The sequence below is a fragment of the Mytilus trossulus genome, chromosome 5 (assembly GCF_036588685.1).
Source record: "Mytilus trossulus isolate FHL-02 chromosome 5, PNRI_Mtr1.1.1.hap1, whole genome shotgun sequence".
In the NCBI taxonomy this organism is placed as follows: Eukaryota; Metazoa; Mollusca; class Bivalvia; order Mytilida; family Mytilidae; genus Mytilus; species Mytilus trossulus.
In genome coordinates this window covers 10,249,018-10,265,852 of record NC_086377.1, presented here as the reverse complement: position 1 = coordinate 10,265,852, position 16,835 = coordinate 10,249,018, and the positions used below count along the sequence as shown (strand labels likewise).

Below are 16,835 nucleotides of genomic sequence, written 5' to 3'. Positions count from 1 at the left end.
CAACACGGAGCCTCGGCACACACCGAACAAAAAAAATATTAAGGGACCCAGAATATTGTCTACATCTAGTAACATTGTTAGTTTTCTTTACTAATTAAATAGTATGTCATTATTGTACAAGCATTTACAAGATTAAATAATTTGAAGTTGAACAATTGAAATGGGAAAACATTTTGGATAAACGTAATTAGTACGACATCTGATCAACAGTTCAGTTCAGTTCAGTTTCTTGTATATTCCTCCATTAAATGTGGAGCACTACCCAAAAGGGTATAGTTTGAGCAACTATTTACACCTTAAAACATAATTATATAATTAATTAAATTATATACAGATGACTGAATTAGGTTATAATGATCACTAAATAATAGATATCATAATTAATTCATAGGATTGTCATCATAAAGTTTAAAAAAAATATATAATAATTTATATGTGCTAGGGTGTAGGAAAGTGTTTAAAGAAACAACGTCTGCATATACATGTATTTACAAGAATTAAAATGGTCAAAAGTTTAAAATTACTGAAACTGAAACCACGTAAGAGAATCCGATGTCAGTCTTTAGAATTGACCAAATACATCAAGGTATAAACCATGATGTGAAAAAACATAAAAGAAGATTTGATTTTCCTGTCTGAAACAATGCGAGTTTTCTTGTTTTGAACATTTGAACTTTCACTTGCGCTAGTTATTTTGTCGGGTCTTGTATGAACAGTATGTCCATCTACTAGTATTTACAAATGTACAAAATATGTATGGTAAATTGTTTGCGAAAATCCGGTGAAAATATGATTTTTTTCTCGCGAGTGATAATATTTGTTCACCTCAATCGTGAATGCTGACGTGCTATTTATATGTATCATGTGTATCAATTACAATTGAACTCATTGACCATTCCGTACAATATGAAGAATATACAGTACAAAGTCGAGTTAATATTGAACTATTCTAAAATAAAAAACGATTAAATAAAATAAATTAAATTTGGTTAGATTTAAAATTTGTTTTCCATAGCCGCTAAAGATGTGTTAAATGTCCGTAATAGCTGTGATTATATGTTTTACATGTATAGAAATCAATATGGTTAATACGGCAATATTTATAATTTGAAAAGAAAAAAATGTAGCCCCGAATAAAAGCTCAGAATAAGTGTCTGAAATAAGCCCTAAATAAAATATAAAGCAGTTTTATATGGGGATAAGTTTGACAAGTGTGTGTATAAGGAGTTCCCGGCTAGGTTTAGAGTATATCATGTATATTAGCGTTGTTATGAATTAATGTGATTCGTAAAACTACGGGTATTGAAAACAATTGTGTATGCATGAATAATTTCACACCTAACTGATTTAATAATAAAGAAAAATAATATTAAAAATTGTCAACTGTTAATTCAGTTATAACATGTATAAAGATACGTTTGGTTTACAAATACATTGGGTAATTTTCGCTTTTTCTGTTAGCAGTATTGTATCTAGTGAAATTGCAGGTATCTATGGCTGGTTCCGATTTTATTTGTTCGAAGAGATAATGGCGAGGAAGTGTTAAAAAAATATATAAATTCAGCACATTCACTAAATAACCGAGGAATACAAAAATGTGTTCAGCGGCAAATATTTCAAAAAAACTATTTTTTAAAAACAATGTAAATCTAAAATTAAATGTATTAAATGGGAATGAAAGTTGTTTCTCTTTGTCACAACCTTATATTTCACACGGTAAAATTGTTTTACAAATAATTTAACCTTTATCCCGGGCCTGGCTGTCAGACAATTTGTATCCGTGACTTTTAAGTGTACACGAATATCAATGTTTTGAAGGTGCTACGCTTATAAATTAGCTAGGCCTATACAATGGTTGAAGCTATTATATTTTAACTGTTACAACTTTTTCTGCGTTTAAACAGTTTATTTATGACTGTTTCAACGTTTTCCGTGTTGGGACAGTAATAAAAAAACTGTTACAACTTTCAAATAGTTGCATCAGTTTTATTACGACTGTGACAACTCTTTATGCGTTTAATCAGTTTATTTATGACTGTTGCAACGTTTTTCGAGTTGGGACAGTTGTAAATCAACTGTTACAACTTTGAAATAGTTGTATCAGTCCTTTAATGTCTGTGACAGTTATTTCTTGCGTTGTTGCAGTCGATTTATGTTGTAGACAAACACTTTTAAAGTTGGGACAGTTACAAAATAACTGAAGCAGTGAAATTTAACAACTGTTACAACTTTAACAGGCCTTATCAGTCTTAGAACGACTGTTACTGGTATGGACAGACGTTTTTTCGTCCAGTAGTGGACGTTATTATCGAATAACGTTCACACATTCAAGCCAATGGATCAGGTTTAGCAATCACAAAGTGATAAAAAAATATTGGGTATTTATGTGACATTTTTAATGGTAACTTTTTTCTGGATACTTGATGGAGTAAATAGTTCCGGAACGGAATCTATAACTGTACGGAGTTTGACTAATGTCCTGACAACCTGACAATGTCCTGCTGACAGAAATGCTAAATACTTTTTTTTTATTATTGGAAGGATTAACCTGAAATTTGGAATCAAGCTAGATGAGAACTTATATTTAATAAATAAAAACGAAAAAAATGAAAAACATATTTATAAGAGTTAGAAAACTTGACCTGACCAAATTGACTTTTAAACTTCATATGTCCTGACAGCTATGAACCAGCGATTTTTTTTATTATTGACTGGCTAGACCTCAAACTCAATACCATGGCAGATTAAAACATTTAATAATAATACAAGAAAAAAAAAGAAAACTTGACTTGACCATCTACATCTTTCCCGTGACTAATGTCCTGACCGATGTAAATTGTTTATAACTTTTTTTTTCTTTGAAGGATCGACTTCAAATTTGATGTCAAGGCAGATTCTTACATTAACTATAGAGATATAAGAAACGGATCATTTAATGAATAATAATTAAAGAGTTAGAAAACTTGACCTTGTCAACATCGACTCTGTCCAGACTTATGGCCTGACCGATGAAGGAAATGTTATTAACTTTTTTTATTATTGCTCCTCATTGTTAATCTTTAAAAATGTATTACTTTACTTTTAAATATTCTGTTTCTTTAAAATTGAAGCATCTGAACGATTTATCTACATCGGAACATTTATTCATTCGTGTTAAAATATTTGTCAAAAACACCGCTCGGGCAAAATGGAAAAAGGAAATTTATCTGGATGAGAATACGGATCGAATTAGGCGATAATGCAGACTTTGCAACTCATACAAAAATAGTTTGTTTGTATGGAATGTTCAGAAAGTGATTTATTTGGTTATTTTGACGAATATCTTTCTCCATGTTTTAGTATAAAAATTGTCTGAAATTCATTGTTCTGTACAGAGCAAATCCGATACAGTTTCAGAGACATTTTGAAAATAAAGTGCTAGAATTGTTATCCTATAGACCAAGTCTACACGGGATAGACAACAACATCGGAATGAAGCCTGGACAAGTTAACGTAGGCTGAAAAATACATGGGAACTTGATTCGGCAAAAATTAAATGAAAAAAGCAGGTCTCGTGACAGTCTGATTAAAGCCATCCCCAAGTTGCAACTTGCGCCTATAGTCGGAACTGGCTATAGTCAGACTGGTTTCGTTACAATTTTTGTCCTCTCCAAATTTACCATCAAACGACTGACTAATTATTATTCAAGCGAAAAAAAAGACTGAAATAGATAGATCTTGCAATCCTTTTGATTTCATTTTTGTGTTTATTACGCTTACAAGGGTATTTGGTGGTAGTGTGTTTTTTTGTGTGATTTGAGGTGGAAATAATGTACATGTACAAGTTCGGAGACAACACGACTGAAAGAGGAATTAACATAGTTGTCTGTTTTGGCCCTGAGGGACATATTGCTCACATACTTAGGCAGCAACCATTTGATTTGGGGGGGGGGGGGGGGCTATGGTTTTTTTTTTCTGGAAAAACTTTAGTTTTTCGACTTCGGCGAAAGACAATTTATTTTTTCGGCGACAAGTCGAAAACAATTTTTTTCTTTCAATTCTTTCAATTTCAGTATTACATATAGTTGCAGCTGAGGGTGAAACAAACAATTTTTTTCTTTCATTTCTTTCAATTTCAGTATTACATATAGTTGCAGCTGAGGGTGAAACAAACAATTTTTTTCTTTCAATTCTTTCAATTTCAGTATTACATATAGTTGCAGCTGAGGGTGAAACAAACAATTTTTTTCTTTCATTTCTTTCAATTTCAGTATTACATATAGTTGCAGCTGAGGGTGAAACAAACAATTTTTTTCTTTCATTTCTTTCAATTTCAGTATTACATATAGTTGCAGCTGAGGGTGAAACAAACATTTTTTTTTCTCTCAATTCTTTCAATTTCAGTATTACATATAGTTGCAGCTGAGGGTGAAACAAACAATTTTTTTCTTTCAATTCTTTCAATTTCAGTATTACATATAGTTGCAGCTGAGGGTGAAACAAACATTTTTTTTTCTCTCAATTCTTTCAATTTCAGTATTACATATAGTTGCAGCTGAGGGTGAAACAAACAATTTTTTTTCTCAGCATCAAAAACAAATTATTTTTTTCTCCAAAAACTGGAAACAAACTTTTTCCCCGAAAAAATCCATAGTCCCCCCCCACCCCCACCCATCCAGAAAATCAAATGGTTGTTGCCTTATCGTCGGGAAAAGCCCGAGGAGTTTCACAGTATTAAAAGGAGTTTTTAGAACAAGCATGCAACTCCAAGTAGATCTATATACATGTAAAAAAGAACTGTATGCATTTCTTTCTGTGGATGAATATACTATATAAAAAAAAAATATGTACATACAAAATAAAAACATTAGGTTCTTCAGTTTAGAAGGAAATACATTTCTACTTCTATTTCTTTGTCTGGTAAATGCTTGTTACAGACTGTCTCTTTACTATTCTCTGATATACCTCATATTTCTGAAAACATGAATACAAATATTATCATTGTAATGTATGCACCATAATTACATTATATCATTCCAAAATACTCGTACTAGTATAAATTTGTTGTTATTTGTACACTATGCGATTTGATTGAAATTGGTTTATTCTTCATGAAACTAAACAGTGTGTGTGCATGTCTTGCTAAAATATTGTGAGACTTTCAGTCTTGACATGGTTTGTTTAAGCTAGTTTATGACTAATTGGTTTATATACTAACTAAATCAAGAGAAACTGTTGTTCATGTTGGTCCCGTTGCTTGCTCTTGACTTTGGTTATGATTTGACTAGATAATTAGTAGGTTTTGATGTTGACATTCGTTTTTATTGTACAAAAGTCATAGCAGTCAAAGCTTCCGATGTGTTGAATATCGTACTCTATTGTCCAAGTTGTATTTAAGACACTTTTTAACAGTACATGTTAGTTTTGTATAGTATTGATTTATTTAGCTTATATGTATACTTTATACGTTGAAATGTTCTTTGTTCGGTGAGTAGATATCAAGTATAATAACTTACCAATTGTTTTAAATGGAAACAAGTTATGCCAGGACAGCCATTAAAACTAACTAAACAATTAGACAAGTGTCCTTAAGAATATATTTGTAAACATAAAGTATGTCATTCGTCTTCTCTCGTGTCTCTATGATACGCAAGTGAAAGGATTTTCTGCAGTGGTTTGATTTCTTACGAAACATTTCTCCAAAAGAGACCGAATGACAGAAAAATTGACAATTATAGGTCACATAGCGTTCTTTAACAACGAGCCCCGAAATGACAAATGTAAAACAATTCAAAAGAGAAAACTAACGACCTAATTTATGTTCAAAACGAAAAACACATATGTAACAACCACTGAATTACAGGCTGTTGACCTGTGATAGGCACATATACATAATTATATTAAGTAATGCCTATCATATGCTAAATAGAAGAATAAAACATAACAACCAAAAATATGCATGTCATATTTAATTTAATTGATAGACTAAATGAATATTTTAATCTCTAGGTTGTTGTATGACGAATTCATACTATGAACTGTCAAGTCCCCGAAGAGCAATATGGATTGTAAGTTTGATCTGCAGTACTTACCCGCCACACGAACATCTACAACGAAAAAATACTTAATTATATAAAAGAAGTCGCTTGGACATCAATATTTAACTTTGCGTTTAAATTGGTTCACATATTGTCATGTAGGGATCTGTATAGCTACCAATACAGTATTATTGTTTTACTAACACAACTTGCTTTAGAGAATGGTAAGAACGAACAGATTACGTGCAAAGACATTATTAATACGTCACACATGAGCATTTTCGTATCGAATTTAACAAAGGACATTGCTTTTTATTGTGTACAAAGGTGTAGGCAACACTTTACATTTGTTATAATAACTTGACAAATGTGATGTTGATGATAATCTCTGAAAGGCTATCTGGATATTCATTTTATTCGATAGCAATTTTCTTGATAAGTAACCTCATTTTGTATGGATGTATATTCAATCGCTGCAATTTATTATTACACAAATTGAACTGAAGGAGTCGTAATAGTTAAAAATGTTGAAAAGGTATTGTCAGGGACGGACAACCAGCAATGTCATCAAACAAGTGATTGTAATAAGTCATAAACGACTACAGTATTACAATTCAGTAAACCCAAAATACGTCTACATTAGATTCGTTAAATATAGTATAGAACAAAATATGAAAAAGGTAGCTATCATGTAAAGACCCCAGTTTAACAAAATATATAATTATTTAACGATGAAACATAAGATATTCATTTGATTTAAAGCTTAATGTACGAACGTTCTAATATTAGTCACAATACACAAGTATTAAATTATACATAGCTGTGTTCAATAAAGTGGAGAGACTTATGTAATATGTGTAGTCATCTATATCTGATGTTATTCTTGAAAAAACAGAATTCAAAATATCACATTGCTTCTTAAATGGGAATGGGTTTTATAACATTTTTATATTATAATGTTTTTTTTGGGGGAACTGGCGTTATATTTTCCCATTCGTTAAAAACACCACACACACGATTCACTATATGATGTCCATTCTTTCTTTTTTTTGGGGTAAACTTATCACATTTTACTTATCTATTTGGTACATAACACTTACATGGTACTGAGAAATATAAAAAAAAAAAGTTTAAAATCTAAGGAAGCACACCATTATTTCATAAAAAGCCCTGTACCAAGTCAGGAAAATGGTCAATGTTACTTTATACTTCGTTTCTGTGTGTGTTTCATTTTGGTGTTGAGTTTCTGTTGTAACGTAGTTCTTTTATATTTGATACGTTTTCTTCAGCTTTAGTTTGTAACCCGGATTTGTTTTTTTCTCTGTCGATTTATGAATTTTGAACAGCAGTATACTATTGTTGTCCTTATTTCGAGACAATACAAATCATAATAGCATCAACTTTTTCTGTATGTGTTTTGTTTCTATGATGCTTATAGCAATCATGTAGCAATCATAGTACTGTAGCAACAAATCTGAACTAATTATGTGTGACTTGTTCCGCTTCGTCAAGTGTACGTAACTTTTCGGGCGTTTTGAATTTTTTAAAGTGTTTTGCTTTTTTCTGCGAGACAGAATAATTATGGAAATGCAAAACATACAGAATTGCCGACATTCTTTTCAACAAATGTATACAAAACACGGGCTGTACACATAAATAAGCACATGACTCAAGCTTTAAACACTCAGTCTCGAATATCTTATCATGTCTTATCACTTCACAAATAGTAAACTCACAAAAATACTAAACTCAGGGTAAAATTCAAAACGAAAGGAATCTAATCAATTTATTCTCATATTTGAAAAGCTGAGAGCTGTTATTTAAGAACACAAATAAAAGGGTTTAAAAAAAATCCACAGATAATGCTTATCTACTTACAAAAATTAAAACACTTCTTAGATATTTATCTTCATAAATTGTCTTACTATCGTTATATTATAAATTGCATATATAATTGTTTTCTATACTTATCTGTTTGCTACTTGACACTTACCGGCTGAAAAAAAATCAAATACATAATCATTGAATACAGCATAATATTGTATAATTCAAAAACGAATAAAGTTGACCTTGAGTTGATTTAACCATTTTTATTTATGTTGATTAGTCAAAACAGTTTTCCAAATAAATTTGTTTTTTTAAACTTTTTTTATTTCACCATCTCTGCTTACAGTGTCTCTCATGTAGTATAATCCATGAAAGTGGTCTGAAAGGTACCAGATAGTCAAACTCAAGAATTGAAAATATCTGATTTGTTCCGCTTCGTTATAAAACATGACTCAAAATACCGATTTTGTTTTTGTGTATACTGCTGTTTGTCATGGCATTGTCTCCTTGTAGACGAACCTGTCTGAGATACAACATTAAGTTGATATGATTTTTTATTAATCTAATAGTCTACTACTACCATTTTAACAAAACCTTATATTATAAATTACTAATGTCCATACCTATGTGTTTGCCTAACTTGACACTAACTTGAGGAGAAACTTATAGAACTATAACCACAGAAAACAGCATACAATTTAGCAATGAGAAATAAAAAAGCGACAATAGAAGAATACCATAGGTAGTTGTGATAGTAGATTATTTTGAAGTCTCATTATTGAATTAGTTTATAAATCAAGCATGGCAAACATTGATCAAGCATGGCAAACATTGGAATGTGATAATCAGTATGTGTATGCATTAAAAGTGTCGCTTGATAGATTTAGAAATCATTTGAGAACTAAGGTTGCACCACACAAAAGTTGAGTTGAACTGAGGTTGAGTAAACTTGTTTCACTTATGCTTTTTATGGTCTAATATTTCAACTGTTCCGGTTATCATATGTCATTGGCTGAAAACACTTCTGGTTTTACCATTTTTTACGATACTCTAAATCTTCCGACTCTTTTGTAGTCGTTATGCACGTCTGTGTGACATTATAAAAATGGTATGTGTATTGTATTGCCTAGCTATTTTAATAACAACATTACATCAAACAACTTCTATTATGAATTGCATAATTTATGTGATTTTTGTTTTTATACACGAAGACTTTCGAAAGACACTTTGGTGTTTTCATCCTAAAACAAGATGACGTAAGTTAGTTATAATCAAAGATAAATAAGTACGAATCGACAATTGTGAATTAAAATAACATACTATATGAAGTGCAAAAATGAAACACAAGATGCAAGATTTACCGTATAACATAATGTTTTAAATAATGTAAAAAAAATGTTGCTACATCAAAATGCCATATCAATTCTCATATAATAGATAACGTGGTTCCTTAAAATGGGTTGTATCATTTTAGAACCAAACAGTACCATGCATGTGTATACGTACACTATACACTTATAACATAAAATAAAGGATACAAGAGGGACGAATTTGTTTTTATATATATTTTCCCATTTAATAAAAATAAATATCAGATACAATTTTCAATATCACATGCTGTTTTATTTTTCATTTTGTTTAAACTTATCACAACATACTTATCTGTTTGCTACTTGACACTTACCAGCTGAAAAAAAATCAAATACATAATCATTGAATACAGCATAATATTGTATAATTCAAAAACGAATAAAATTGACCTTGAGTTGATTTAACCATTTTTATTTATGTTGATAAGTCAAAACAGTTTTCCAAATAAATTTGTTTTTTTAAAACTTTTTTTATTTCACCATCTCTGCTTACAGTGTCTCTCATGTAGTATAATCCATGAAAGTGGTCTGAAAGGTACCAGATAGTCAAACTCAAGAATTGAAAATATCTGATTTGTTCCGCTTCGTTATAAAACATGACTCAAAATACTGATTTTGTTTTTGTGTATACTGCTGTTTGTCATGGCATTGTCTCCTTGTAGACGAACCTGTCTGAGATACAACATTAAGTTGATATGATTTTTTATTAATCTAATAGTCTACTACTACCATTTTAACAAAACCTTATATTATAAATTACTACTGTCCATACCTATGTGTTTGCCTAACTTGACACTAACTTGAGGGACAACTTATAGAAATATAACCACAGAAAACAGCATACAATTTAGCAATGAGAGATAACAACGACAATATAAGAATACCATAGGTAGTTGTGATAGTAGAATATTTTGAAGTCAGATTATTGAATTAGTTTATAACTCAAGCAAACATTGGAATGTGATAAACAGTATGTGTATGAATTAAACGTGTCGCTTTATAAAGTTAGAAATCATTTGAGAACTAAGCTTGCACCACACAAAAGTAAAGTTGAACTGAGGTTGAGTAAAATTGTTTTGCTTATGCTTTTTATGGTCTAATATTTCAACTGTTCCGGTTATCATATGTCATTGTCTTAAAACATTTTTGGATATACCATTTTAACGATACTCTAAATCTTCCGACTCTTTTGTAGTCGTAACGCACGTCTGTGTGACATTATTTAAATGGTATGTGTATTGTATTGCCTAGCTATTTTAATAACAACATTACATCAAACAACTTCTATTATCAATTGCATAATTTATGTGATTTTTGTTTTTATACACCAAGAATTTTGAAAGACACTTTGTTGTTTTCATCCTTAAACAAGTTGACGTAAGTTAGTTATAATCAAAGATAAATAAGTACAAATCGACAATTGTGAATTAAAATAACATACTACATGTGTTGTATATGAAGTTGCAAAATGAAACACAAGATGCAAGATTTACTGTATAAAATAATGTTTTAAATAATGTAACAAAAATGTTGCTACATCAAAATGCCATATCAATTCTCATATAATATATAACGTGGCTCCTTAAAATTGGTTGTATCATTTTAGAACCAAACAGTACCATGAATGTGTATACGTACACTATACACTTATAACATAAACCAAAGGATACAAGAGGGACGAACTTTTTTTTAATATATTTTCCAATTTAATAAAAATAAATATCAGATACAATTTTCAATATCACATGCTCTTTTATTTTTCATTTTGTTTAAACTTATCACAACATACTTATATGGTTGGTACTTACAAGCCCCTGAAAAAAGAATAATAAATTCAATTAAAATCTGATGAATAATTTGAGAGAACAACGAAAGGGGAAATACTCATCTAAAAACATCAGATACAACGTTTTACTTGTGCATATTAAGTTCAGCATTTTGTCTGGAAATGTTAATCATATTTAGAAGATACTGTAGTTTCCTAAATGTGAGGGCTATTACAAAAAAGTAAAAAAATATACAAATAAAAAGCAAATTAAATGATAAAAATGAATATATTTCTCCCATAATAATTGTAAATGGATATTGAAACCTTAGGATTTATTATATATTAGGAAATTATAACAATCATGATAACAAAATACTTCTGTAGGTTTTTTATTCTATGGTATCCAGTTGTTAATTATTTAACAATCATGTTAGAAAAAACCAATACAAACGAGTTCTTACTTTTATCAATTACGTCACTCTGTATTATATTAATTGGCGAGAAAAAAAAATAGAAATGGATTATTTACGATAAAACGATACAACACTAACAACAAAGACTATCTGATAAGCAAAGTTTAAATAACTTTTTACGATGAGTGTATTTATGGATTAAGTTTCATAAAAATCAATGAGGTTTACAAATATTTCAAGTAAAACTAAATTAATTCAAAACCATCTATAAGAAAAAGACTGAAAATGAAAATATTAAAAACCTGATTTCTGAATCATAAATATCTTCTGCCAAGGTTTATTAGAAAATCTTATGAAGGTTTGACAAATTATCGGATATGTAACAAACGTTAACCCTAGACTCTTATCTAACATCCTCAAGAAAAAGTTGTCCTAGTGATAGTGCAACCAGTTTTGTGTATGTTCTCTATTTTCATTTAAAACTGTATTGGCTTTCATCGTTCCTAAAATTACCCTGTCTTTTACCCTGTTTTACTGTTGTTTGTCTCTTTATACTTTTGCCATGGTATTTGTTTAGTTTACATTTTACTAATATTTTTCAATGTCTCTATATGATCTTTCGCAACTTGCTTCTGAGATACAGCATTTAAGTGTTTTTCTTAACTATGTTACTACTACCATTGCATCAAAAACCCTACATTATAAATTGTCTATGTACATGTACGCTATACTTATCTACTTTTAAAGTACCTGTCCACCTAAGAATCATGCAGAGTGCTGTGTAATAGTGATTTATCAAAATAATTGATTTTTGCTTAAACTTCAGTGATTAAATCATCATGTAAGCAGGAAACCTTGTGCATTTTTTTTTAGTTACATCCATGGTTTCCCTCTTAAAACTAAAGAATTAGATCCCCCCTCTGAGACTGATTCCTCTATCATTGTATTGAAATAAGTGACCCATTTAAACAAAATATCCCTGAACAATTTTCATACACAATGATGTCAAATGGAAGATTGTATAGTATAGTTTACAACTTCTAAATTTCACCAGATGCACATATGTCCTATTTAAAAATAAACTGGTCAAATGTTGTTATGAATTCAAAATTGGACTAAGGGAGCTAACTCCAACTTATCCAAACAAACAAAATTATTTCAAGGTTGAGGTTATTTGAAAAATTAATTTAAGGTCAAGTTAACTTCAATTTAAATAACAATATTTTTCAGAGTGGAAATATATGATTAAACATTAAATTCCTATAATTTATTAATTTTTATGAAAGTTTGTTTATTTTCTGCGGGACTTCCCTACTTTCACTTTTGCCTTGAAAATGGCAGACGACACACTCAGATGTGGAATTTCAGCTTTTCGAACTGATGAGTGTGGATGTTATTATTTTTTTCCACATGAACATGATGCAATCAAAATTAAGTGTTGTGTTAAGGACGTGACTAGTCACCTTAAGAGTGTTGGGGTTGCAACAGGAGGCTCTTACCGTCATTTTAGTTTGGGTGAATCTATGACAGAAGGTCAACTTATTTTGTATAGAGTCGGCCTATTTGATGATCGTTTGTACAGGGATGTTACAGTGTGTCCACATCATCGTTACAAACTGGGAATATACTTTAAACAAAATAAAACATGCAGCCACCCATCTCATTCTGGTAATGGTAAAGCATACAGAGGAATAACAGTTCAAGAAAGTCGGGATGTTTTGCAATCTTTTGGTGTCCTTCTTCCAGTAGGTACAGGTAAGTAAACATAGATTTGAGATTTATTTAGTGTATTGCATTTCCCTTCTAACCTAGTAAAGAATAGTATATTGTTTAAATATGGTACTTCCTTAAAATTCAATTTTCAGAGATAATAAATTAATAATAATATGGATATACAAGGTTATATTCCTCATTATTTTGCTTTGAAAATTGTGACTATGAACTGACCAGAATTAAGTGCTGCAGTACAGTAATTTCACATTCAACATAAAATAATCAAACTAAGGTTTATTTCCTGAAGTTTACATTTATTTTTACTTCACAGTATATATAAATAAATCATGAGAAGATATGATATGATTGCATGTGAGCATGATGAGACAACTATCTTCAAATTAAAGTGGTAGTAATCAATCATATGTCTCTGTACAGTGGCAGCCTTCAACAATGAGATCAACTCAAACCTTATAGTTAGGTATCATGGTATGAACCTGATAAATGGTTGGACATGATTAATGATAAAAAAAAAACCAGATACTACAGTAACCTTTGAAAGAAAGCACATTGTTGGTACTCCAATGTGACCATTTTTATGAACATGATGAAAGCACACTCTTGCTACTCAAATATGACCCTTTATGAAAGCACATTACTGGTACTTAGAATTGATTCATGTTACATTGAGGTTAAAATCAACCATAGTAGAATCAACAGAATTTTACAAAAGAACCTTTAGATTATATTAAACTTGTAAACTTGTTTGTAATTTGCATTATTTTGAAATATTATTTCCAGGATAATGCAGAAGTTGCAGCAAAAAAGTAGCTCCTTCAACAATTGAGGATACAAAAGGTAATTAATTATATTAAATTCACAGATATACAAAATGTAGATCTATGTAGATTTTGTTAAAAATCTTAAAGATTATAAAGATTTTGTTTCAAATTGGTAGCTGTGGCAGATCCATAATTATTTATAAGAGAACCTCTGACTTCCCAAAGAGGAGGCCCACTTCATTGATGATTCAGTGATTTCCTATATAACAAAAAAAAATCCACAAAAGGGGGAGGTTGGAGATACACCTATGGTTATTATTTATTAAGACTTGGAATGATTGAAACAGATATAGGAACTGCAGTCTGCACCAAAAAACTTTTTCAACTTCTAGTCCTTAGACTAATTATAATATTCTGACATTTTTCTTATTAGGCCAAACAAAGTTTTGCAAAAAATTACTAGTCCGAATGAAATGTTTCTAGTCTGTGGCATCAAACTAATGGCTAACAATGTACACTGAAGAAGATGTGGTATGTGTGCCAATGAGGCAACATATTATTTGCAATTTGAATTTAGATGATAACCGCACTGCTTTAAAAATTTTGTACACAAGTCATGTAAGTTTTATTGGAATTTAATCTCATTTTCAAGGCATTTTTTACATGTTGAACCTTTCAGAGAGTTTTGAAAAATGTTAAAACAAGTATTTTAATACAGCCATTCAACCAATGGTATCAAGCAGATTTCTGAATAAAAATTGCACTACACATATATATATATACATGCAAATTAATTTTTAAAATGCATTTAAAAAAGACTAATAGCAACTGCTGAACAACATATGATGCCTAAATTATTTGATTAACAAAATGAATAGAGATGTTTTATATTGTTATTCATTTTGTATGTTGCTATTGTGTAATACCAATTTTGTATTTACTTTAACATTTACTTTGAGATAAAATATTTCTCATTTATTTTTATATGCATTCAGATTTGGACACAACAGAGGAAGAAAAGACAGAAACATCTAGCTGTTTAAGCATAATGAATATTGTAAGTAAAATATGTTTATGCTCCAACTTATGAACTTCTTAAACTGTATAAAGGTAACTTTAAAAAAGATTTCAGAAAATGTTTCAATGACAATTTTATTGAAAATCAGCAAAATTTGAAACACAGACAATACTTTCTACCCGCATGTAAAATAACTCCTTATCAAAAGCAAGTCCAGCATGAAATTATCATTTTATTATTATGAGAATATTAAATGAACACTTTATCATAGCATATCAATATCGGAAATCTGACTTTCATTGATTAAAAATATTTTTATAATAACTAAAAGATCAAAAATTGTACAGTTTAGGTTTTTAAGATTGAATTGGTATTAATCCTGTCTGTTGTTCATAATGCGTTTGCCCAGTGACTATAATATTGTAAATGTAGTTTTCTTTGATTTGGCGATATATTCAATATACACATTCTTTGCATCATACCAGTAGTCAAACGAACATGGGGATTGAGATTTGTTCCATGCCTTAAATTGGAAAATAGTTGTTTTATTTCGTTGAACACATAAATTTGTGGATAAAGTCAACTTTAAGTAATTCTTAAATTTGTTCTCGTCCCAAACAACATCAACATATTAAGGATTATTTGTTAATTATAGCATAATTTTACAGGATGGTGAATCTTCTGCAAAGACAGATACACAACCCAGTACAGCTGATACTGATTTCCTGACATTCAGTCAAGATGTAAGTACAAAAGTAAGGAGAGGAGATTGTTTGCAAATGAAACAACTATCCAGCCAAAATCCAATGAAAATGATGTCAGCAATTGTAAAGCCTTCAACAATGAAAAAAAAAACATACCATAAAAAAGCTATAAAGACCCTAGCTTATATGAAAAATAAGAAATTTCAATTAAGAAAGTGAGATTTATATCATAAAAATTTAAGATGAAATGAATATAACAGGGATCAACGAACAATAACCATTATTTAAGACAGACATTAAAGAAGGTGACATATTTAATATATGTTAATCTAGGACAATGGTGTGACAGCCAAACATATAAAAAAACTGTCAAAAATAAATGGTATGATCTATGCAATGCCCAAAAGTAAAAGACATTGAAACAATGGTTACAAATCGCCATACAAAACTACCTGCAATTACTGATTATGAAAGCTTGTTAAAAGCCCAAATCAAAAATGCATTTATAAAATTTGATAAAGTTGATAGAATTGACTTCCTTTTAGATCCTGCCATGAAATACATATCTAAACGGCACATTTCAAACACAGTATAAAAATATGTTTAACAAACAATGGCAATTATTATCCCTAAATAAAAATCCATACTGATTTAACATAACTAATTTGAGGTCAAGATCAAGGTTATATATATTTGTCTCATCCTGAATATACAAGAGCTATTTTCCTCTAGATATTTAGCAAGCAAATATCAATTGATCTATGTTATGTATAACTGTTATTTTTTTATTCGGAACATTTTTTTACAGGATGATGACTCCATTGCAAAGACAGAAACACAGCCCAGTACAGCCGAAACTGACTCCATGACCTTCAGTCAAGATGTAAGTAATACATTTGATAAAATAATAGAATTGTATTTGATTTTCATACCATTAAATACAAGTCATTTGAAAATATATTAATATAAGAAGATGAAGATTCAAATTCATTTGAAGTGAATTCATCAGATTTCAAGGTCAGAGTTAATTGTCCAAAAAAGCGTTTCAAGGTTACTTTTCAGATAGATTATATAACATATATAAAATTGTATGTTTTGTTGAATAAAATAAAAAAGCAATATGTATTAAGGTCAATCAAGGTCAAATTTCTAAAAAGAAACAATAGTAGTTTTTATAATAAAATGCTTTCAGGATATTATTAAGACATTCCATATTGGACTGA

The 16,835-nt window shown here is 29.9% G+C and overlaps 1 long non-coding RNA gene across 1 annotated transcript; it reads left to right on the top strand.

The window, feature by feature from the left end:
• The first annotated feature begins 14,883 nt into the window (after positions 1-14,883).
• Positions 14,884-16,498, top strand: LOC134719402 (uncharacterized). The gene is made up of 3 exons (XR_010107578.1): positions 14,884-14,947; positions 15,577-15,651; positions 16,421-16,498. It is a non-coding gene; the product is annotated as an uncharacterized LOC134719402 (long non-coding RNA).
• Positions 16,499-16,835: the final 337 nt, after the last annotated feature.